The sequence below is a fragment of the Mus caroli genome, chromosome 19, assembly GCF_900094665.2.
Source record: "Mus caroli chromosome 19, CAROLI_EIJ_v1.1, whole genome shotgun sequence".
Classification (NCBI taxonomy): Eukaryota; Metazoa; Chordata; class Mammalia; order Rodentia; family Muridae; genus Mus; species Mus caroli.
The window spans coordinates 21,676,753-21,699,816 of record NC_034588.1 but is presented as its reverse complement, the minus strand read 5'-3'; the positions used below and the strand labels follow the sequence as shown (position 1 = coordinate 21,699,816).

Sequence of the window (23,064 nt, the reverse complement as noted above, 5' to 3'; positions counted from 1 at the left end):
TGGCACTCACATAAAAAGCTGAGCATGGTCGTGAGTGTGTGTGTGTGTGTGTGTGTGTGTGTGTGTGTGTGTGTGCAATCCCAGTGCTGGAGAGACAGGCAGATCTCTGAACTCACAGGCAAGCCAGCCCAGCCTATGGGTAAGTCCTAGGTTTTAATGAAAGGACATATGTCAAAAATAAGGCAGCTCACTACTGAGAACAGCACCCAGAGTTGACCTTTAGTTGCCAAGTGCACGTACACATATGCACAAACACACATACATGTGTACCCACATACATGAACACACATAAAATTAATTTTATTTTAATCTATCCGATATACGTATTGTTTATTTGTATGTTTGTGTGTATATGTGTACATGTGTATTTATACACACACATACATATATATGTATATATATGGAATCTTGGTGTCTGATCTATATGTGTGTGTTTGTATGTATATGTATGGAATACTTGGTAAGCTTTTTTTGAAAAGCACTAGATGGCATAATAGTGAGTTTGGGTCAGGGCTCTGAGAGGAGGGTGAGCTTGAAGCTTCTCTAAATTAATCCTCTGATGATCCAACCTAAAAGACTTGTGTTGTATGTCACAATATGATATTTACATACTTGTTTTTCTGTTACATATCACTTGACCCAAGATTATACATTCCTTGGAGACATACACCATGGCTCTTTAGCACTGCTAATCTAGTGGCTGCCTCACAGTAGGTGCTCAGTAAATGCTTAAACCAATGCTTCTTTTGTGAAGGTGAATGGCCACCACTAGCATTACATCACCGGGCCTTACATCATTAGTGGTAAGGCTTAAATGTTAGCAATGCCAACCGCACTAGAATAGCGGTAATTCCCCCACACTGACACTATCCCATGGGCTGAGGTCCTCAACTGAAGAAAAAGGGAGAAAGGAGAATGAGCCGAGAGCCAGCATAGCTTCCCTTTGCTTCTTGCTCTCCCCACACTGACCACACTTCACTGATCAGATTCTGCACCAAAATAAACCTTTCCATCCGTAAGTTGTTTCGGTCAGGCATTTTGACACAGCAACAGCAACAAAAAGCAGCTGATAACACAGACATAAAACAACAGACCATGAGACCAAACGGTGAGTCGAAATCACTAAGCACAAGCCAAAACTGTCCAAAATGGTTAAGACAAGCTGTAAAACTTCCTAACTGGCAAACAGGTCCACCTGTGAAGGAAGAGACTTTGTGATAATATGCAAAGGGCATTGGTTAGGTTTCTGTTGCTCCTGATAAAACAGTGTCACCAATGACAACCTAAGGAAGAAAAGGGTTATTTAGGCTTACAACACTAGAGGGTGAAGCATCCATCATGGTGGGGAAAGATGGCAGCAAGCAGCAGAAACATACAGGAAAAGGAAGCTGAACAATCACTTCAGAACAACTAGCACAGCAGAGAGCAACTGGAAGAGGGACAAGGCTCTGAACTCTGACAGCTTGCCCCCCAGCACCATACCACCTCCAACAGGGCAGCACCATCTTCTTGCACAGTGCCACCAACTGGTGACTGAGTACTCAGAACTCTGAGCCTGTGAGGGACATTCTCATTCAAACCACCATTGAAGGCTTTGGCACTTTGTGTCTGTTTTCCCAGCCTCGGCTAGTTTTCCTATAAACCTTAGATATATTAGAAATGAGGATAGTGATTCTCACAGTGTGGTCCTTGGGGCACCTGTTAAAGATGCAGATCTTTCACTCTACCCCGGGAATCTGAAAGAAGGAGGATGCCAACACTCAGCAGGGTCTCCAGGGATGCCAACAGGGCTTCCAGGTAGTTCCGATACACACTCAGTATTGGCTGTAAGTGTTAAACTGTTTTCCTAAAGCGTCAACCTCCCAGAGGGTTCTGTGCTCCCAAGTGAATCCCTGTGTGTGGAGAGGGTGCCATCTGTCTGCTCATCAGAAATACCAAGAGAGAACTGAAATTTCTTTTCTCTGCCAGTCTTGGCTTTAGGACTCTGGAGATGACAAGAGAACATTCTTGTGACTGGATTGGGTATGTAGGATTGTGTGTGTGTGTGTGTGTGTGTGTGTGTGTGTGTGTGTTAGTTATTGATGGTCACTGANTTTTCCAAGTGATGCTCATGAGATTGCTCATGGTGATGACCCTGGCCCATGCATGACATATTTTGGGATATATACTTCAACAGATGCCAGGAATAAGAAAGATAGTGATTGGGCGTGGTGGCGCATGCCTTTAATCCCAGCACTCGGGAGGCAGAGGCAGGCGGATTTCTGAGTTCGAGGCCAGCCTGGTCTACAAAGTAGGTTCCAGGACAGCCAGGGCTATACAGAGAAACCCTGTCTCGGAAAAAAAAAAAAAAAAAAAGAAAGAAAAGAAAAAGAAAGATAGTGAAAACCAGACATTGTATCTAGGAAGAGAAATACTGATTTTCTTTTTTCTCCTACTCCTTTCTTTCCCAAACCCTGTTCTCTTTCATATGTACCTACATGCCATATATACATATGTGTACACACACACACACACACATATATATATATATATATATTGTATATATATATATTCATATTCATGTGGGGGTTGGGGGACAGACTCCCACTATGTAGTTCAGACTGGCCTTGAACTTATAGGCAAGTATTACCATGTCTGGCTTGAAGCAGTAGGTTTGTGTGTGTGTGTGTGTGTGTGTGTGTGTATGACAATTTTCAGAATATTTCAAGTCAGTTCAGCATTACAGATATTACAGATATTGGTGAACCTCATAGCTAAGGCAATGCCAGGTTCTATGAGATATTCCAACGTACATAAACATGATACCAGATTTTAAGGAGCCTGACTGTTGAGAGACCACTAAGCCCCATGCACTTCTCAAGCTCCCTTTCCTTTCACTTTCTCCACGTGTCTAAGCGTCTAAGTTAGGGTTTCTATTGCTGTGAGTGAGCACCAAACCGTAAACAACTCGAGGAGGAGAGGCTTTATTTCAGCTTATAACTCTCAGGTCAGACTCCACTGCCAAGAGAACTCAGGACAGGAAATCAAACGGGCAGGAACCGGGAGGCAGGAGGAGTTGATCCCAAGCTGTGGAGGAGCGCTGATAACGCGCTTGCTCATAGGACAATCTGGCAGGGACATCTTTTTAACGAGGTTATCTCTTCTAAAAGGAGTCTAGCTTCTTGTCCAGTTGATGTAAGCTCAGCCAGCACAAGGGAGGAAAGGGGAGGCATTTCCGATAGCACGCGTGTCCGTGAGCACAGAGGCACGGCAGCCGAGGTTATTGTCGTAGCACCTCAGAATGGAGCTTGAAGTAAGAATTTTTAAAAAGAGATAATAACTGATTCTATATTTATGCCTTTAACCTGGTGTGTGCTTGCTCTGGCTCTTGCTCTCTCTGTGTCCCACTCTCCCTTCTTCCCCCTCCTCTTCTCCCCCTCTTCTTTCTCCTCTTCTCCCTCAGAATTCTAAATTACATGATTAGACTTGCACTCAAAAATCCCAAAGGCTCCTCTAATTCCATGTGTGCAAGAAATCATTATCTATCTGATACTCTTACAGACTTCCAAGCTGTTGACTCACTGGCCAGCAAATAGCAAAAGCAGAAATTCGGGGGCCTTCTTTGACTCCATCCACAGCATCTAATCGACTATCGACTTCTATCGCTGTCATACCCAGAATATCCTCCCCACCTTTGTGCTGCTGTTTCGGCAATTCACCTTCTAGCTGGTGACTTCTGCATCTACTCTGGCTGTCTGATAACCTTTATCCATGCTGTAGCCATCAGGATAGATATGATTGAAACCGGCACAGTATTATTCTGGCTGGATCTTTGTCTCCTGTAGTCAGATAATCCCTCTTAGAAAGGGACAGATTTTTGGCTGCCAGAGTTCTCTGCCTTGATGGCCTTTGATGCTATTGCTTAATCTGAGGATTTTCTTTTCTAAATAATTCATCCAAACAGCATTCTATTCTAATAGTTTATGGTTTTATGAGTGTAGACAGGTTCACCTTCATAATTATAATCAATTTCTCTAAGGGATGCAGGTTGAATACTCCATTGTAAATCCTGGGGACTCACCCAACCCTTTCTAAACACCAGGCTTTGGTGTGCCCTGAAGTGTGCATGTTCCTTTCCTGAAGTGTGACACTGCTGTCACCAGCTTGAGCTGGCCACACCAGAGCCCTTCAGCATCCTATGTGGCTAGAGTAGGTGGACTGGACTGAGAGAAAACGCGCGTCTTCCAAAAAAGTGCTGTCTGTAATCTGTGGCCATGGTTTGCTCCAGCCACCCTGGGAAGAAGACCCAGGTTACTTTGCATAATTGCAGGGGTAGATTGTTAAGAAGAGAATGGTGTTTGAAGTTACGCTTTCTGTCCTTGTACATAATAGAAACCGGTTGAAATCGTGAACAGGAAGCTTCGTCAGTGCTATGAGAGCTGTGAGTTCTCTGTGTGTGTGTGCGTGTGCTCCTACATCTACGTATATATACATGCATGTGTTTGTGCATATGTGCACCCATGGTAGGAAAGGCTGTTCATTATTTTTCTTTCTTTCTTTCTTTCTTTCTTTCTTTCTTTCTTTCTTTCTTTCTTTCTTTCTTTCTTTCTTTCTCTCTTTCTTTTTTTTTTTTTTTTCTGAGACAAAACATTTCCAACTTAAAAAGCAACTTAAGGGAGGGAAGGTGCATTGGGGCTACAGTTTGAAGGTACAGCCCGTCATAATGGGATGGTGAGGTAGTGGACATGCTGCATATGCAGCCAGGACCCGGGGAGTGATGGGTGCTGCGGCTCAGCCTGCTTCCCTGCCCACTTTGTATTCAGTCTGGGACCCAGACCTATCAGTTGACATTACCTACACTCAGGGTCTCCTCTTTTTAGAAATACTGTGAGGTGTGTTTCCTTAAGACAGTTCTAAACCAGGGTAATTAAAAGTGAAGACTGGCTGTCACAAGTGACCCTAGTCACTGGCACACGTCACTTCAAATCATGACATTCCATCTCTGGCTCCACAGACTCCTGTCCTTCTCCTACTACAAAATGTGTTCACTCCAACTCAGAATGTCTCATGAGTCTTATGTTTCAACACTGTTCAAAAGTCCAAAGTCTTATCTGGAACTCAAGGCAATCTCTCAACTATGCGCCCTTATAACATAACACGTTACATACTTTCAAAATACAATGACACCAATTCTCATTCCAAAACAGGGGCATGGGGACACAGTGGGAATGACCAGACCAAAGCAAAACTCAAAACAAGCAGGGCAAATGCCAAATCCTCTCACTCCACGTCCAGCACGTGGCGCTCATGACAGTCTCAGTGTTCCAACCGTCTTCAGCAGCTCCACGCTCTGCTGCCTGCAACGCACACAGTCTCCCGCTTAAGCCAGCTCCACACTGTGCCTACAGCTTTCCCTGGTGAACATTATGGTCCCGACACATCCAACATTCTGGGGTCTCCATGGCAACACGGGCTTTACTTTCAGAGCATCACTTACTGGCCTCTCAGGGTCCCCTCACAAGGAATCCAACATGCCATACTTTACTTGAAGTTTGGAGCAGACCTCTGTGACCCCATACCTCTTGATAGTTCATGTCTGTAGATCCAGCACCGTAGGGACAGTGCTGCCAAGTTTTGCTGGCAGACAGAGATGTCCTGTGGCCTTTATCACAGCTCTGTGGGCTTCATTGCATGCTGGTCCTGGGAAAACACTTCCCAAGGTGATTATTTTCCAGCAGTCAACACCCCTTGGTGGCATTTAACGAAGTTCAATCTCAATCGAGTTTGGTTTTTTGTTCTGTTTTTTTGTTTTGTTTCTGAAGCTGGAGCCCTCCAAGGGGGAGGATCTTGCCTTCGAGGCAATTTCTTTCTTGCCAGTACGAAGTATGAAGGTTCTTCTTGACTGAGCATAGATGCTTTATCTATAGACCAGCGGTTCTCAACCTGTGGGTCGTGCAATCCCTTTGGAAGGTCAAAGGACGACCCTTTCACAAGGGTCACCTAAGACCATTAGAAAATGCACATGTTTATCGTCTGATTCGTAGCAAAATTAACAGCAACAAAAGTAATTTTGTGTTTGGGGGTTCACCACAGCATGAATGAGTGTATTAAAGGGTCACAGCATTAGGAAGGCTGAGAGCCACTGGTCTATATTCTGCACAACTTTAACTCCATTCTATAAGTCCACAGCTGGTCTATATGGTCTCCAACTTTAGCTCCATCCACTCTCTTCCTTACCAGTCTTTGGGTTTTGATTTCTCATTATAAGCCTCTATAAGAGTAGTGAATACTAACCCTACCACTGCCTAAATATGATGCTGTCTTGAAATTTCCTTCGCTAAATAACATAGTCCATTATATCGGAATACAAACTCACTCAAGTAATCAGGCCATGGGTTAAAAGCGGTTACTTTAGTTTTTATTTGTGTTTTTTTGCTGTTGCCCAAAATGCCACAGTTGGCTTCTAGTTTACAATAGACTGGTTGCTGGCTCAGTTGAAGGTCTCTGTGGAGTCCCCCATGGAGTCCCCATGTTGACTGCCACTCCAGTCTCAGGACAGCCAGTCTATTCTGTACTAGTTGGTGTTGTTCAGTCTTTGTGAGCACTAGCTGGTGTCTGACCCTCTCCCTACAGCCTGTGCGGCCGGATCTGGAGTGTGCCTTACATTGACTGACCATGTGTTGGGATCGTCCTAAAGCTGCTTTGGTAAGGAGGCCATTACCATTTTCCCATCTGATGTCAGGGAAGGGTTCGGTGCTGTGGTCACTGAACTCAGTGCCCACAGGAAGCTCCCAGCACCAGAAGGGCAGGGAGACTGCGCAGTATGGGCCTCTTTCTCCCAGGATGTCCTTAATAGCACAGGGGCCAGCATATGTAAAAGGGTTGATGAATAGCATTGCTTTCATCTGCAAAAAAGAAAGCCAAACCAAAACAACCAAACAAAAACAACATTAAAAAATAAATAAATAAAACTTTTTCGAAATCCCAGGCAAGGGAGGGAACGCACAGATGCCAAGCGTGCTGCAGCCTAGTTAATGCTGCGCATGGCCCTTTTCCAACTTTCTACTGCTTGGTGGAATAATTGTGTGATCAGCCTTTCTGTAATGGCCCCTGCAGTAATTACCCCCGGGGAAGGTTGTCCACTCGTCATATTTCTAGAAGGATACTCCTGGGATGACCAACTGGCTCTCTGGGAGCCAGGATGAAGGGAAGGCTTTTTATTATAGACCGCTTTTAAAAAATCGGAACTTTGAACGTTATGTGCGAGTTCGTTAAGTTAACATTGTAACGGAGGAAGGGATGCGAAGGCTGGACAGTCTGGTGGCTTGGAGAAGATAAGATAGAGATGCCATCTGGGGGTGGGAGGAGGGCCATCCTCTACAAAACTCCCGGTCTTCAAGGATACAGCCAGTTGCTAACCACTCCCTGGGCACACCAAAGGACATTATGTGGCTCAGACTCCCATAGGATTCCACACTACATAAAATGACTTTAGAAGGCTTGCCCGTATGCTCCCATCTGCAAATATAACATTTAATCAAAGAGGAAAAGGTCAGCACCATCTACATCCGCAGAAGCAAGGGGCAGCTGAGGAAGGAATTGGATGCCAAAGCGTTCGTCTGTCTAGGTGGTTTTTTCAGGTTGGAATAAGACACAGGACTCCAGACTCCTAGAGAGCTGATAAGTCATTCTGACCTGCCGGGCCTGCTACTTGCAGACCTGTAGTCCCAGCTATTTGGGTTGCTAAGGCTTTGGGATCACAAATGCAAAGGCAACCCAGGCTACAGAATAAATTCCCAGGCAGCCAGGACAACTTAGGGAGACCTGGTCCAAAATGAGAATTAAAAGAAGGTTGCGGGATACCTTCCTGCCGCGTAGGAGACCTGAAGTAGCGCTTCAAATAAGAAACAAATAGACCTGACTCTATGCTTTCGTTCACTCTTGCCACTTGGCCTTGTCAGTTACTCTGTAACCGGCATTAAAACCTTACAGGGAGAGCCTTCATGGTGGTTAACCACTGCAAGCTCCTGTTGCCACAGACCCGTCCAGCCACTATGATCACTGCCATGACCAGAAAAATTAATGAAAAAAAAAAAAAAACCCAAAAAACCAAAACCAAACCACCTGTCTTAGTTCAGTCTGTTGCTACAAAGGGCCATCAACTAGGTGGCTTATACCTGCCAGAATTTCTTTCTGATGGTTCTGGATGCTGAAAGTCTAGGGTCGAAATGCTGGCATGGTTACTTTCTGGGTTGAGGTTATAGAGAACCAAACTTACAATTATATTGTTCTGTGGCAGGAAGAGAGGGAGAGAGCCTTCTGAGTGTTGCTTTTGTGAGATTTAGTTTTACTTTTAATTATGCATCTATGCGTATGTCCGTTGTGAGCATCTGCACATGGGGTGCGGTGTTCATAGAGACGAGAGCCTTCAGATGCCCACAGGCCATTGCGAGCTGCCTCGATGTGGGTGATGGAAATTGAACTTGAGGCCTCTGGAAGAGCAGTAGATACTCTTAACCACTGTTGACAAGAACTTGGGAAAAAGAAGCTGTGCCTGGCTGTGAACGAAAGCCTCCCGGAAGGAGTTTCTGTGTCTGCAGGGATGGATGGGCCGATTGGAATGTCAGTACCATGGAGAGATTGGAATTTATGGGTTCAGGGGCTGATCACTTGATATTATATTTAACCTCGGTTCCTTGCCTTACTCTGTGTCTGAAAAACTTATGATTATAAATAAAAACCTCTGAAAAGCGACTAAGTGGAACACTAGCTTCTACCAATGCAAGAGCTAAGAATGTCATTGGATAACAGGTTAGGTTAGAAATCTTCCCCCATCCCGGACTATCTACCTCCCTGGAGTACCCACCAATGCATTTTAAAGTTGCTATGATTCTTTGCCCTGTAAAACAAAAACAAAAACAAAAAACCAAAACAACAACAACAACAACGCCCCTGTGAAACTGCTTCCACGTTGGAACATGGAATTTGGGGTCACGGTTATTCAAAATGGCGCTGGAATAAACTAATTTTTTGTTCCCTTTAAGATGAGAGCTGTTTTTAAGTTGATACCACTGAGCCATTTCTCCAGTCAGTACTCTCTCCTGACTTTTGGGATGGGCAGGGCTGGGTGGGAGGGATAGGGGAAATGGGTGTGGGGAGTGACGCAGGCTTTCAGTTTGTTATAAGGTAGTCCATGCCCTAAAAGGAACACATTCGGGCTGGCGAGATGGCTCAGCGGGCAAGAGCACCGTCTGCTCTCCCGAAGGTCCTGAGTTCAAATCCCAGCAACCACATGGTGGCTCACAACACCCGTAATGAGATCTGACGCCCTCTTCTGGTGCATCTGAAGACAGTGACAGTGTACTTATTATATAATAATAAATAAATCTTTGGGCCAGAGCAAGCGGGGCCGACCGGAGCGAGCAGAGGTCCTAAAATTCAATTCCAAGCAACCACATGAAGGCTCACAACCATCTGTACAGCTGCAATGTATTCATATACATAAAATAAATAAATAAATAAATATTTCTTTTAAAAGGAACACATTCCATGTGAACTGTAGTGTATACACAGATATAAATAATACTTTCAATCAAAACAATGACTTCATGAAACAGCAGTTCCACAGTATATGAAATATACTCTGTTCTGTTCTGGAATGTTCTCTTCTACCTCCAACTTCAAATACACAGTGGCCATGATCCACTGATTGGCATTATTTCCATGATGGGGCTCTGTGGTTTAGAAAGCCTGAATCTGATCTAACCTCACTTCGCATACTGGCTGGGGATTGTGCCTTCGTATCCCAGACTCTGCATTTATATGCCTTCTAGGAGACGGGGGTGGGGTGGGGTGGGGTGGGGTGGGGTGGGGGTTAATGACCTGGTGAAGGCTCTACCCATAAAGTCTTCATTTCTATCAGCACACAGGATCAGTCATGGAGCGTAGACACCTGTTGGAATTTGGACTTGGAGGACAGAGGTTCAGAAAGCCACCTTGTCACACAGGACCTCATAAGCTTCAGCAGTCACCATAGCTTATAAAGTGAGCCTATCTGTATTTTTTCATGTAGTGTTTAAAGTTTATAATATTTTTAGCAAGGACCTAAATACAGCAATAAAAACCAACCAACCAAACAAGCAAACCCTTACTTAAAACATGCCCAGGACAATTTGAGAGGTTTTTTTTCTCCATCTGAATTTCACTGATGTATCGAGTCTTCCCATTGTGACTAGCCAACTAAGCACAAAATGCAAAGGGGTGGGTGGAGGGACGCTGTGGCTGTGGCTGCTCACACACTCTGAGCAGCCTGCTTTACTGTTAGAACACAATTCCTATTTGCAGAGGGCTTGTCTGTTCTTTAAGGTACAACATTGATTATGGCCGTTTTTTTTTTTTTTTTTTTTTTTCAAACAGAAACCTTCTCCAAATCTGTCACATCTTTTTCCAAGTCTTTATACGATGGTACAGAGCCGAGCGTAGCTTTCAATTGGGGAATCTGTGCAGAGATGCAGCGTTCTTTGTCCCGCAGAAATTGGCCCCATTTTGTTATTTCTGAAATGGCTGTCTGATTTTACTTATTCATTTTAAGGAGGTTCTACCTCCGTGGCTTCGAGAGTGAGCCTAGGAGTTAGTTAGCTTCTCTTGTCCCTGTAACAGGATATCCCACAGAAACAACTTCAAGGGGATTGATTTTGGCTCAAGGTTCAGGAACTGGAGTCCAATCCAGCATGGCTGGGGAGTCTGAGTGGCTGGGATGGGTGTGTGACAAAGGAGACGTGAAGTGTCAGTGTCTCATGTGGCCCACCCAGGAATCAGAGAAAGCTAGATCCAAACTGGAGGGCTGTGCCAAAGGGTTCTAGCTCCTTCCAAAACAGTGTGCTCAGCTGTGCGGGGGGGTCATTTCAGAGCTAACCTGCGACAGCCTTACTTGTCGTTTGCTATGCGGTTGAGACTACGCTGTGATCTAGGGAGGGGATAATGCTCGTGTTGTCTAAATTGTGGTTTCCATAAGACTCACTGTACTTTAAAACTGCTATTTCGTTTTAAAGACTTTAACCTCTCCTCTATGTGTGTGTGTGTGTGTGTGTGTGTGTGTGTCTGTCTGTCTGTCTGTCTGTCTGTCTCCCTCTCCTCCTCCCTTTCCTTTCCCTCCCTTCCTGCATGTATAGTCACCACTGTGTGCATGTACAGGTGCCCACTAAGGTCAGAACAGGGCATCAGGCTCCCTGGAGCTGAAGTTACAGATGGTTCTGAGCTGCCTGATGTGGGTAATAGGGACGGGACTTGGGTCCTTTGGAAGAATAACAAGTGCTCTTAACCGCTCTCTCCAGCCTCTGAGACTGCTCTTAAGGAGGGAGAAAGTTGGGGTGACCTATAAGGGTTTTTAGAGAGAGGCCCTCAAGAGGTCTCTGGTCAAATCCTTTGCTTGTCTCTTAGTCGAAAGGCCAATAGCAAGTATATTTTCCAAAGTCCTACCCACCTTTTAAAGCTGGGACAGACTTCATTTCCGTTTTATTTTCTATAAAATATTTATAATGTGTTTGCTACTTTATCTGATCTAAAGAAAGATTTCATAAATGTTTTTATTTCACTTAATTATAGTAGTAAAAAAATGATGGATATTATGGTGACAGTTTCATTTTCAATTTTTATGTTCTTAGACTTGTAGATGACAAATTGTCTTTCTCTTTTCTTTGGAGAAATTGTACAGAGAAGTCCCCCAAATTTCCTGTCTCCTATCAGCAAAACTCCTATAAAGCAAGGAAAACGAGTAATGAAAACTTTATTTTGACAGGTGACATAAGCAGGCTTTTCTTTGGCCTGAGAGTTCATCTTTGAAAAGAAACAGAGAGAGTATGCTGTTTTCAATGGTGCCTGTTTATCGTTTCCCCCCAAGATGTGTGGTTTAGATAGAAAGGTGTGGGTGAGTGGGAATCAGGACAAATGGCAGCTCTGCCTCTGGTGCCAAGAGAAACAGGACTTTTGCATCTGTTTGTTTATAGAAATAAAATGGAAATTCAGCCCGTGAGATGCGTGTCCAGCTGGGTTTCATAATTCAGTTAAGCAACATGTCAGAAACTATCTTCTGCACCATCGTTGGTAATATTAGCATGATGCATCTTGTGTGTGTGTGTGTGTAAACTTTGTTGGAGGGGTATTCATTTCCACATGTATTGGAACCTCTGGAACCCCTGCACACGGGCTGAGCAGCTTTGAGTCACTGGGCACCCTGCACATTGCCTCTGTGTTTGTTTTCTCAATAGTCTGTATCCTTCACTGAAGTGTTACCCTGCTCCTTTCATGCTCTCATCCCCAGTGCACAGAGCAGCGGCTAAGCCCAGAGTTCTCAACTTTCCTAATGCTGTGACCCTTTAAAACAGTTCCTCATGTTGTGGTGACCACCAACCGTGACATTATTTTGTTGCTTCTTCATAACTGTAATTTTGCTACTGCCGCCCATCATCATGTAAATATCTGATAATCGGGATATCTGATACATGACCCCTCCCCAAGGGGATCATGAATCGAAGGTTGAGACCCTCTCATCTAGTCCAAGGCTGGCCTGCAATTCCTATTTCATGAATCCATTCATTTATAAGCTGCAACTTCCTTTGTTAATCTTCTAGTTTACCCCGCCTTTTGAAAATGTGAACCATCTGGCTTCTACCTGACCACTCTTTCAAGTCCTTGTCCCAGGAAGTGGCCTTGTGTGCTGCCAAATGTTAGTCTTTTTTTCATTTCTTAATATTTTGGGAGATGTGTGCGCTGCGTTTGAAATAACTTAATGACCTCATGTATCTCTTTTGGAGACTCATCTACACTTGAGACCCCTAATTTTATCACAGTGAGAAATGTGCACGTGCACAAAAAAATCTTTAGAAAACCTCAGCCAGCCTTCTTCCCCAAGTTTGGAGTTTTCATAGGGTTGCAGATTTAGAAACTTGAGCCATCTTTCTCTTCTGTTCACCTCGGGCTTACATAGCCACTGACCTTAGGTCATTCTCTGTCTTCCACGCCTCTTAACTACCCTTCCTTAACGGATTCCCAAATTTGGTTGTGCCCATCCCTAACCCTTGCATGTTTTAGTTTGCTCCATAGCACCATCGATCCACAGTCTGGTCCTACTGGACTGTTGGCCATCCTTTGTCACCGTTGTCATCATCATGGGTACTACAGAGTGACAGTAGCTATATACCACGTCCAGCACCAAAGATATGGAATCACAGATCTTAGTGTTTTGTAGCTGCATGCTTTGGTAATGGGGAGGATGGGAAAGGGTGGAAGGCTATGAGACATGCTATGTTGGAACCCCACCATGGGCACATTAACTGTGCCGTGTTCAAGCTTCTCCTCTGAAGCAGCCATGCAACAAGAAGAGTTTTCTGGACAAGCGATGAGCTCATACTTTCAATCGGTCATGTGAGCAAGATGAAGAAGTGAACTTGGAAGGAAATAAGCCAGCGACAACAGGGCTAATGACAGATCTGAGACCTCAGTAAAGGTGGTGAGCACAGACCAAAGGGAGCAGCCTTGAGACCTGGAGATGTTGATCTATGCACATATGAGTGTGGAGTAAACTTTAGGGGTTGGAGAAAGAGATTCTTTAGTTTTTAGCTGAACGCTTAGAAGAGTGGGAAGAGAAGCTTCACTGAGATAGGTGTATAGAACAGAGGCTCCCTGGCCGAGCAATTTCGCCATGATGAGTCCCACCTTGGATATTCCATTGAGAGGCTGGTAGGAGGCCTAGGCAAGGTGTGGCTATAACCAGAGTGGTCCAGGAGGGATACGGTAGTTGTAGTAAGGTATCAGGTTGTGGACACTGATCCAAGCCATGGGAGCAGTTGCAACTGAGATACCTGCTGGATCTCCGGGTGGAGTCTTGGAGGAAGGTGGGTGTCAGGAAAGATAGTACGGTGCGGCCCTGGTCGTTAGAATGCTCGTGAATTGTTACAGGCTTGGGATTAATAAAATTTCCCTGAAACGGTGTGTGTAACAGAGCATACTGCCCTTGATCTTAATTTGCAATTTAATTACCTCATACCTTGGCTCAGGCTCTCCTTTTCTACTGGATTGCCTTCGGTTTTCTTCTGTGTTTGAGGAAATGGCATCTAAGTTTTGAGCTATGATACACATTCAGTTGTTTTAAAAGGCGTCCGGGGAAGCTCCCCTAGATGCTGTTGCTCGAGCCCACTTTGGCGATTCCTCTTCTTGTGACTCCTGGAGCTTTCCCCTGAGGCTAGCTTGTCACAGCCTCCTGGCTTATCTCTCCAAGCAGACTCAAGTCCTGCAGGCAAGCGACCGAATATTTGCCCGCCCTGTGGTCCCACCCAACTTAACAGCTTCTGTGCCTTGTACACCCTAGATGCCGCTACTGTGGACTTATTATTTTAATTCTCCATCAGAAGAACAGAAGGAAAGGGGAATAAACTTCTGTAGAATCTGAATATGTCTATATGCCTGAAAATGCCTGCTTCAAAAATATTTGCAGTTTGTTGTTCTATTTCTTAGAGAGAGAGAGAGAGAGAGAGAGAGAGAGAGAGAGAGAGAGAGAGACTAAGAATGCCCACAAAGGCCAATGCAAACTTCTCTTGATGTGTGCTTTGTCTTTATTGTTACTTTAGACTCAAAAGGAAGATAATGTCTTTTGACAACTCCTTTCTACCTTGCAAAAGGAGTTTATCTCTTGGTGCGTTAGAGCAGAGCTTCTAAGGGGCATTTGCTTTCTTTTGCCCACATTTAATTAGAATACATTGAGCCCTGTGGTCAGAGAAGCACAATTCTGACTCATCCAGACCTTAGGCTGACACTGCGGTGACCTCTGGTCAAGTGGCTTGACCTCCTCCTCCTGCCTTTTCCTTCCTTCCTTCCTTCCTTCCTTCCTTCCTTCCTTCCTTCCTTCCTTTCTTTCTTTCTTTCTTTCTTTCTTTCTTTCTTTCTTTCTTTCTTTCTTTCTTTCTTTCTTTCTTTCAACAGTAGAATGAACATCTAAATCGTGGCTCTTGACCAAGATCAAAGGCATGACCTATTTGAGAAACCAAATAGATTGATGGGCTTTAGGGTGCTCAGAACAGAAGTATCACACACACACACACACACACACACACACACACACGAGAATGTATTTTATATGGGTTACAGAATGAGGGCACACTGCGGACATCATGTGTGTAGCCCGGGCAAGTAAGCAGATCTGCACCAAGGGTCCTTGTGACGAAGACTTTCTTCCCTAGCTCTGGAGCCCAAGGTTGGGCAGGAAGCACTTTACTGAAGACTGCCAAGGCTTTCTGAATTGAAACACTCCCTCAGTATAGGTGCTGAAAACTCCTGTTTACCAGTTAAGGAAGGATGCTGGTGGACAGCAGGTAATTGGTTGGGTTTGGAGTAGTGCATGATGCTTCCAAACTTAAATAACTATGTGCTTCTTGTGTAGGTATAACTTCTAACACAGGACACACACACACAGGTCCATGTTTCAATGAGCGCTACTATTCAGGCTCAGTATGAGATGCTCTCAGAAGTCACACACCTGTGGAATTTTTAAGACGTTTGAATTTAATTGGACTCCTCAAATGTCAGTGAAAATTTCAGTAATAGAAATATAATAGTCCAGTGGTATGTGTCACTTGTCAGCAGGATGGGACTAGACTTACTAACATGGGTAATACCTGATCAAAACGAAAAGAATCATTTTCTGTGGCTAATACAAGCACCAGAACTGCTGAGCTCGTGTGACACCTGCTCTCTCTCTCTCTCAAGCCTCTGTGCCGATAGCATTGGCAAGGGGACTTTGAGACTGGCCACTGTGTGCCTCTAGCTTTGGTGACCATTGAGTTTCTAGCGTTGTTGTTGACTTCACACATGCCCACTTGTCGGATCTAACCACAACTCTCCATGGCCTCCTGGAACTTCCAACAGTGCCATCCCTGGCCTGCAATCTGATGGGCTTCATAGTGGACACTGGCAGAGCCTGGTCCTAAACTGTTCTCTGCAGACAGGATTGCCCAGAGGAGCCTGCTGCATTTTGTGCCTAAACATTCCTAGCTTAGTGAGATGTCTAGTTGCATGAGGTTATTGTAACCTTTATGTCGTATGGCCTTGGAAGAAGTGTTTGACTGAATCAAACGAGGGTGTTTGAATGATACATCTTGTGTGAACATCTTATTTGTCAAGCACCTTGCAGTCCACCGGCTGTGATTTCTGCATTCGGAGTTTAACACATTGGGATGGGGATCTTTGTGTAATCCTGGTGTTGGCCCTGGTAATGTGATACTAAAATCTGAATTGTCTACTCAGCCCAGCAGTGAGTCCGGGTGGTATCATCAGGTCCATCGTTGTGCTGTTTCTTGGTCCAACTTGGGTCTGACTGCAGGCTAGATCACAGATTTATGTAACAAAGTCAAAGCTCAGCTGATGGAACAGTAGCCATGGATGCAGAGATTAGAAGGCAGTGTTCCCTACAGTGAGTGGTACCTGCATGTTGCCAGCAGCACTGGAGGCTTCCAAGTTCTCCGAATCGTCTGTCATCCACATGTGCTATGATGAGTTTTGTTCACCTTGGACATCTTAATAGGTCTCTCAAAAAAGTACCTTGTGGTTTTAAATTGCTTTTAAAAAAAGTTAATCATGTCTACCATCTTTTTATCTGTTGTTTTTAAATCTTTAACTACTTTTATGGAGGGGATCTATGCTTTCATGCATCAGATAAGTTACTATGTAGATAATCATGCCGTCTAGATATAAGACAGTTTTACTTTGGAAATAAGTAGAAACAGAGTTTTGTGACAAAGTTATTGAACAAAAAAAAAATTTAAAATAACAGTATATTAAGCTTTGAGTGAAGGCCAGGGCAGTGGAAGGGAGATGAATTGTGGATCAAGCCATAGTGGTTTAAGTATCCACCAAGAAGTTTGAAATAATCACCAAGACTCAGTGCGTGAAATTGAAGGGCAGCCATCTTAGAAATGTGGAATCAGTAGAACTAGGAGAGGTCAGAGTTGGTTCCCATGAGGTCTGAGGTCACTGTTGATGGATTTCCATCATGAAAATAAAGCATGGGCATATTGACCATTCCAGCATAGAGATGCGAATGACACAAAACTGCTAAAATAAGTAGAGGGTAGAAACTGAATGTTAAGACAGAAATAGTGGGGGAAAGGAAATAAATATTGGAAAACTAGTTTGTGATTAAAGAGGGGAAGGAAGAAAGGGAGGGAGAGCGGGGCTGCAAGGACAGTGCCCTGGCAATGTGTGCCCAAAGTTCCTTGGGTATCTATCCTAGTCCGGGTACTTCCTAAGTCATAGCAGGGCATTACCTTCCTCCATCTTCAGAGAAACTCTTGAGGTAGAAGAGAATATCATTATTTTACTAATAAGGACACCAAGGCCCAGACAGACTACATTTTGCTCAAGAGGATGAAGTCAGGTGCCCAACCAGGTGGTCCAGTTACAGAAGCATCTTTCTAAGGTGGGTGGCCAAGGAAGCCTCATGATTGGCTGATGGCTGGGACACCTCAAAGTACAAACAGTGGGTGTGCCTTTTCTCCAAGACAGCTTGACCTGTTTCGTTCCGTTATAAAGCAAGCAGATATTTAAATGCCCATCCCCAAAGTTCTCAGCATCTGGACTCTTCTTTCCTAGCTGGGGAGGCCAGTGGAGCAGAAAGAAGCATCCTCAGTCAGCAGAAAGAAAGGGCAGCGTGCTCCCTGTTTCTCTTATAAAGCACCAATGCCCTTTATGAGGATTTCATTTTCATGACTTAGTTTCCTCTCAAAGGTGCCAGATGGAGTACACACACACACACATACACACAGCTAGAAGGGGTTGTAACATGGACATTTCAAGGAAAAACATTTAAGTTATAATATAGACTCAAAGTGCAGAAGTAAAACTGTGCAGATATAAGAGAAAAAAAAAAAAACCATTCCAGATAGAAGGCCCAGTAAGTACAAAGCACTGGGTTTTCTTACTTCTCCTTTCTAACCCCTACATGGGACACAATGATTCTCTGCAGTGGCTTAAAACAATCTAACAATGTTTGTGTCTCAAGACTAGTATAGTGATTTCAACACCAGAACTGGAAAAAAAAATATATTGCCCTAAAAAGACCAAAAAATAAACCCTCATTTAAAAAAAATATACCCTTTGAACCAATAATTAATTTTGTCATTGTTTTGCTTTGTTTTGTTTGAGACAGGTTTTCCCTTTTTAACTCAGGCTTGCCTCAGAATCAAGAAAGTGAAATCCTCCTGCCTCAGCCTTACAGGTGCTGAGACTATATAGCATGTACCACCTTGCCTGACCAGTGATTTCTATTTTCAAAGAAAAAAAAATTGCTGGAGAAAAAAAATGTTGTTAGAACAATGTTAATAATCATGATGAAAGGTTAAAATAATTTCAGTGTCTGCCATTTAGAGAAATGATTAAATCATCTTATCCCTAAGGACAGAATTATTTGAAGATAAAGTACTATGGTGAAATCTATTTCAAATAAATGGAAAAATACAATATAAAAAATTACAATTTGTTCACCATTTATTGTGCATTTGATTGCATATGAATACAGTATGAAGACTATAAGAGAACAAAATTTATCTTTTATTTCTGATTTCTTTTGTTTTACTGAGATGGAACGTCACTCTGTTAGCCCAGGCTGGCCTCAAACCTACTTTGTAGCCCAGGCTAGATTTCAATTTAGAACAATATTGTTGCCTCAGTTTCCTGAATATAGGGATTACAGGCATGAGTCTCCCCCATGCCTAGCAAAAAGCAACTCATTTTTGAAAACCATATTATAAGGTGTAGAAAATAGTGGACAAGGACAATAAGATATGGGGTGTGCCTAATACCAACATCCAGGAAGTGGGACATAGATGACCCTCCTTCCAGTGTAAGCAAAGCCACTGCGATCGGAGAAATGTCCTTCAAGGCTTTCTGGAAGGAACATTGATTGCAAAAAAAAAAAAAAAAAAAAAAAAAGTGAGCCATGTCAGCAGATGAGATTTATTTTTGGATTAAAAAATTACTTTAAGGGATGTTTTAGATCTATGATCACAGCCCATATCCAATTACAGCATTAAAACAAACAAACCCAAAAACTCTGAGAAAGCTTTAATTCTTAGAAGATCTTGTACTTTGATTTTGCATACAACTGAATTCCAGAAAAGCAGGGGATTTTAGTAAAGCCCATAGGAACCGTGTAGTAGAACCCATACTGTGTTGAGAAGTAAAACCTTTGAGCTTGTACCATCAGGTCATATTAGAATGGGACAATAAACTCCTTAGAATCCATTAGGCCCTTCAAATGGGTTCGAGTAGGCTTTATATGAGTGCAAGGCTCAAATGCGCTGCAAGCAGGATGGAAGCAAGAAAGGATGAAGGGATTTCACAATTGTTTTGGATTTAAACGTTGAGTATGGCAGTCTTATGTAGTTCCCCCTTTAGACGAAGGGAGCTTCCTTAGATGGGGCCACGATGGATACTGGCTTCCTTGAAATCTCCTGAAATCCTCTCCACCTTGCTGGTCCTTCAATCATTAACAAGTAAACAGATATGACCTCCGTAGTCACTGTTGCTAAGGAAAATCACCTTTAGCACATGCCTACGATCCCTTTCAAAAGATGTAATAATTTGGTTTCAAGGGTCATATGCCTAGGTCGAGGGCTGCTTCAGAGCTTTAGGGGCTGTTGTAGAATTCTCTGTGTCTAAAGAGGTGTCACATATCAGTTTAGCTTCAGTTTATGAGTATATGTGGCACCGATATGAGCTGATATCACTGATGTCTAGATAGCTGTTTGTTTTGTGGGGAAAAGGGAAGGAAGTAGAGTTGACATTGCAGTGGCGCACTGGGCATATCTAAGGTGACTCTGTCCTCTCTCAGCAGAGAACAGCATCCAAAGTGAGGCAGTGCCACCCACATGAGTGATCACAAGAGGGTTAAAGAAACATGGAGGACAGAGGCTAGAGAGATGGCTCAGTGGTGAAGAATGCATACCACTCTTCCAGAAGACCCAAGTTCTAGTCCTAGCACCCACATTGGGTGGCATACAATCACTGTATCTCCAGCTCCAGGACATCTGACACCTCTGACCTCTGTGGGCTCTCACTCTCTCTCTCTTTCTCTCTCTCTCTCTCTTTCTCTCTCTCTCACACACACATACACACACACTCACTCTCACACACACACACACACACACACACACACACACGCACGCACGCACGCACGCACGCATGCACAGAAAATAAACCTTAAAAAAATACACATAGTGGGAAACACCTCTGGGTACTTTCCTTGTGCAATGGTTTTTGTAAGATGCCTAGGGCAAGGGGATGGCGTTTAGAGGGCAGGGCTTGGGCGAGGCAGCAATTGCAAAAACAAGTATGTGGTCCTTGTCCTCAAGAAATTCACAACAGATAAGAGGGCTACAAAAAAATACACCGGGTTGTGCAATTAAAGGTGAGGTGGCTACTTTTAGGGTAAAAGCCTGACTTAAGATTCAAGGTTAAGCCTTTATGGATGTGATGGGTTTTCTATTCAGACAGGAAAACTAGCTTTTACACAAAACAACACCACTTAAGTTACTGAGTCACATGTTTAAAAGTGATAAAGTGTTGGACTTGTGCCCTTTGCTTTTGAAATTCGTCTCCCTTTCTCTGAGTTCCAGGAAATACATTATAACATACAAGCTGCAGTCCTTTAATGATATGGGCGGGCCAGGGTATAGGAGGCGTAGAGATAATTTATAGCCTCTTCCTGCTGTCCATTTGCCATGGATTGTGGCCCTCTGCCACCAGCACCCTTCCTGAGCCCCAGTGTGCTAGCCGCAAGGCGGTAACCACTCCAGGAATCCTTCCCCGGATGCTAGAGTAAGCAGTGAAAAGGGAGAGATGAGGGGCTGGAGAGATGGCTCAGCGGGTAAGAGCACTGACTGCTCTTCCAAAGGTCATGAGTTCAAATCCCAGCAACCACATGGTGGCTCACAACCATCCTTAATAAGATCTGATGCCCTCTTCTGGTGTGTCTGAAGACAGCTACAGTGTACTTAGATATAATAATAAAATAAATCTTTAAAAAAAAAAAAAAGGGAGAGATGAGCATTTTATTTCCACTTGTCTTGTGGGACTTAGTGCTTTGCAGAATGCGTTGTCAGGTGTTTGTAAGTGTGTCTCACCTTTCTCCGTTGTATTTTAAACTCGTAGAGTAAGGAAGGGGCTCATTTAATCTTCAATGAGCAAGAGGTTGACAAATTGGATTCTCTTCAATCCAAGGTCTTGTTAACTGAATTGTGCGGATTCCTTTGTTTAATAGTGTCATTCAAAATGATACGGAACCATTTCAGAGGATGTCTTTGCTCCCTATCAGTACGTATTCATTGTGTTCAATGAGTGAGCCACTCCACACTTTATTGTAGTAGACTGTGTGAGATGACTCTGCCCAACTGTAGGGTAATGTAGATAGTCTTAGTGTGTTTACTGTGATATTTTGGTAGATTAGATACATTAAATACATTTCCAGCGTACTCCAGGCTCAGCTTGTAGTGAGCCTGATACATCCTGGAAGGCTCATGTAATCCTTGTCATGTTTGACATTCAGAATGGGGTTTGCTCTCTTACCATTTCTAGTTAATGCTCTCTTGGTATCAGAGGATTAGCCATGACTCGTTTTAAAGTTCTCACCCGCCTCTCTCAAGATACAGGATGTGGCCACCTACAGCTTATAAAAAGGAGACCAGAGGAAGAGCTGCTGTGTTCAAGTCTGGCAGCTAAACCAGAGGCCAGTGAGCCGTGAAAACAAAAACAAAGAACTACCATAGCCAAAACCATAGGAAGACCAGGGTATGCTCTGGGCCAAGCTCTCTTAAGTAGCATCTGGCACGAGAGCGCTGGCAAGAGTAGAGAACAGAAAGGTCTCTCTGTCCCTTAGGTGAGGCCGAGTTAGATTGGAATTCCAATGACTGGCATAGTGAGTGGGCATGTCTGGTACAGCTCACTGTCCTGAGTCTCCTGATGGTGACACAGAAAGGTGAGCTTTGGTACTTTGCACCTGCAAGGAAATTTGGTCCCCTTTCTTCCATAATAAAAAGAGAAGCTTATTTCATTTAGGCAAGGGCCGCCACAATGTAATTGCAAATGCCTGTGTAGTTGTGTAATGGAATTGGTGGCAACTTATTTTTAGAAACCTTAAGAAGCAGACCACAGAGTTGCCTGTGGGAAGTGAGAAGCCGATTGCTGAAGGGACCTTGCCGCACATTGTTGGGGTGCTTGTGTGTCACGTGCTCCTGCTGCAGGGTAGTCTCTGGCCTGGCTTATCACTGCAGAGACTCCTCTGCAGGCAGGGCCACGGTGCTCATGCAGGGTATTCCTCCAACATCTGCCTTGTCCCTAACGACGCCAAAAGCCGGAGAGCTCACCTCCACTGCACTTCAAGCTTCACAGCCTTGCATATTTCGTTTGTCTCTATTTCTTTTCTTGCCTCTGTCTGGGTTCTCCCCAGTGCCCATCCATGATCAATACATCTAAACTTTTGTCAGCTGATGTAGCTTTTCAAAACAGCTCTGTTTTTTATCAGTCTTTTGAATTGTTTTTCTCCTCTCAGTGTATCTCTGCTCTGATCTTTGCTGGTTCTTGCCTTTGCTGTACTAGTTCCTTAAAATGCTTTGCCAGGTTGCTGATTTGAAATCTGTATACATACTTGTATATTAGCAATATTTATTTATTGTAGGGCTGAGGATTGAACCCAAGGCCCTGTGTGCATTCTAGGTAAGCACTGCCACTGAAGTTTATGCCCAAGTCAATCTTTCTATCTAGCTTGCTGCTTTCTTTCTTTCTTTCTTTCTTTCTTTCTTTCTTTCTTTCTTTCTTTCTTTCTTTCTTTCTTTCTTTCTTTCATTTTTTGAGACAGGGTTTCTCTGTGTAGCTCTGGCTGTCCTGGAACTCACTCTGTGGACCAGGCTGGCCTCAAACTCAGAAATTCACCTGCCTCTGCCTCCCAAGTGCTGGGATTAAAGGTGTGTGCCACCACGCCCAGCACCTACCTTTCTTTCTTTTTCTTTCTTTCTTTCTTTCTTTCTTTCTTTCTTTCTTTCT

General features: G+C 43.8%; 1 protein-coding gene across 1 annotated transcript in view; it reads left to right on the top strand.

Annotated features, from left to right (window-relative positions):
- Positions 1-12,063: 12,063 nt before the first annotated feature.
- Positions 12,064-23,064, top strand: part of Pip5k1b (phosphatidylinositol-4-phosphate 5-kinase type 1 beta) — a 240,508-nt gene continuing 229,507 nt past the window's right edge. Inside the window, exon 1 of the mRNA XM_029472656.1 lies at positions 12,064-12,081. The gene's annotated coding sequence lies outside the window, so the exon portion shown is untranslated. The remainder of the gene's footprint in view (positions 12,082-23,064) is intronic.